The sequence below is a fragment of the Penaeus chinensis genome, chromosome 15 (assembly GCF_019202785.1).
Source record: "Penaeus chinensis breed Huanghai No. 1 chromosome 15, ASM1920278v2, whole genome shotgun sequence".
In the NCBI taxonomy this organism is placed as follows: Eukaryota; Metazoa; Arthropoda; class Malacostraca; order Decapoda; family Penaeidae; genus Penaeus; species Penaeus chinensis.
This window is the reverse complement of record NC_061833.1, coordinates 17,173,646-17,176,098: the sequence shown is the minus strand read 5'-3', so window position 1 is coordinate 17,176,098 and position 2,453 is coordinate 17,173,646.

Here is a 2,453-nt window from a genome sequence, read left to right as displayed (position 1 = left end):
GGGACAGTGTGGAGGGGTTACGAACACCCTGACAATTAGACGTGCTACATATATCATCCTTATGATAGTACTGTAATTAACCAAGATAAAAGGAAAAAAAAAAAATAAGAAAATAAAAAGAAATCAAGAAAAAAAAAGTGAAACAAACCACGGCGAGAGGGACGCGAAAGTCCGTCGCGTGTAGAGTCATGGGAGAGGGAGCGGGGCAGGCGACTGTGTGGCTGGGTTCCGAGCCGTGCTTAGGAATCTCCGTCTTCAGGGCCTTTTTTTTACCTATCTCTGTTTCTCGGCCTCTCTCTCTCTCTCTTTCCTCGGCCTCCCTCTCTCTCTCTCTCTCTCTTCCTCTCACTCTCTCTATCTCTCTCTCTCTCTTTCCTCTCTCCCGCTCTTCTCTCTCTCTCCTCTCTCAACTCTGCCTCTCTCTCTCTCCTCTCTCTCTTTCTCTCTATCTATTTATCTATCTCTCTCACCACTAGTCAACTCACTCATCCTCACTCACTTCCTCACTGTCCCACACACTCACATCACATCACTCACTCACTCACGATCATACTCCTCTCTCTCTCTCTCTCTCTCTCTCTCTCTCTCTCTCTCTCTTCTCTCGCCTCTCTCACTCTCTCTCTCCACTCTCTCCTCTCTCTCGCCCTCTCTCTCTCTCTTCTCTCTCTCTCTCTCTCTCTCTCTCTCTCTCTCTCTCTCTCTTTCTTTCCGCTTTCCTCTCTCTTTCTCCTCCTCCCCCCCGTCACTCATCTCTCTCTCTCTCTTTCTCTCTCTCTAAATATATATCTATCTATCAATCTATCTATCTCTTCTCTCTCTCTCTAAAAAATCTCTCCTCTCTCTCTCTCTCTCTATATATATATTATATAGATTATATATATAATATATATCGTTCTTTCTCTCCTCTCTCTCTCTCCCTCCTCTCTTCCTCTCCTCTCTCTCTCTCTCCTCTCTCTCTCTTCTCTCCTCTCTCTCTCCTACTCTCCTCTCTCTCTCTCTCTCTCTTTTTCTTCCTCTTCTTTGTCTTTCTCTCTCTTCTCTCTTTTTCTCTCTTTCCTCATTTTCTCTTTCCTCTTCCTCTTCTTCCTCCTCTCTCTCTCTCTCATCTCCCTGCTTCTCTCTCCTTCTCTCCTATCATCTCTCTCTCTCTCGTCCTCTTTCTTTCTCTTCTGTTTCTCGGCCTCCCTTCTCTCTCTCTCTCTTCTCTCTTCTCCTCCTCTCTCCTCTCTCTCTCACCCCTCTCTCTCTCTCTCCTCTCTCTCCTCTCCTCTCTCTCTCTCTCTCTCTCTCTCTTTGCTCCCCCCCGCCCCTTTCTCTCATTCCTCTCTCTCTCTTCTCTCCTCTCACCCTCCTCTCTCTCTCTCTCCCTCTCACCCTCACTCTCCCTCTCTCTCTTCGCTCTCTCCTCTCTCTCTCTCTTCTCTCTATCTATCTATCTATCTATCCTTCATCACATCACTCACTCTCACTCCTCACTCACTCACTCACTCATTCTCTCTCTCTCTCTCTCGCTCTCTCCCTCTCTCTCTCTCTCCTCTCTCTCTCTCGTCTCTCCTCTCTTTTTCTTTTCCTCTTTCTTTGTCTTTCTCTCTCTTTCCTCTCGTTCCCCTCATTTGTCTCTTCCTCTTACTCTTCTCCTTCCCGCTCTCTCTCTCTCTCTCTCCTCCATCTCCCTCCTCCTCGCTCTCTCACTCTCTCCTCTTTCTTTCATCTCTTTTCTCGGGCCTCCCTCTCTCTCACTCTCTTCTCTCTTCTCTCTCTCTCTCTCCTTCACATCTTTCTCTCTCTCTCCTCCTCCTTCTCTCTCTCTCTCCTCTCTCTCTCTCTCTCTCTCTCTTCTTCCCCCCCCCCGTCTCTCTCTCTCTCTCTCCTCTCTCCTCTCCTCTCTCTTCTCATCTCCCGTCACTCCTCCCTCTCTCTCTCATCTCTCTCTCTCTCTTTCTCTCTACTATCAATCTATCTCTCACTCACTCACTCTCTCTCACTCTCACTCCATCACCACACTCACGCATTCTCTCTCTCTCTCTTCTCTCTCTCTCTTCTCTCTCTCTCTCTCTCTCATCTCTCTCTTCTCTCTCTCTCTCTCTTTCTCTGCTCTCTCTTCCCCACCCCCCTTCTCTTCTCTCTCTCTCATCTCTCTCTCTCCTCTCTCTCCTTCTCCCCCCCCTCTCTCTCTCTCTCTCTCTTCTCTTCTCTCACTCTCGCTTCTCTCTCTCCTCCCGTTCTCTCTCTCCCTCGTTCCCCCCCCCTTCTCTCTTCTCTCTCTCTCTCTATCTCTCTTCTCCTCTCTCCTCTCTCTCTCTCTGCTCTCTCTCTCTCTCACCTCCTCTCTCACTCCTCTCCTCCTCACTCTCTATCTTTCTCTCTCTCACTCTTTCCTTCCCCCCCCCCCCCTTCCTCTCTATCTCTCACTCTCTCTCCCTCGTCTCTCTCCTTCTTCTCTCCCTCTCTCC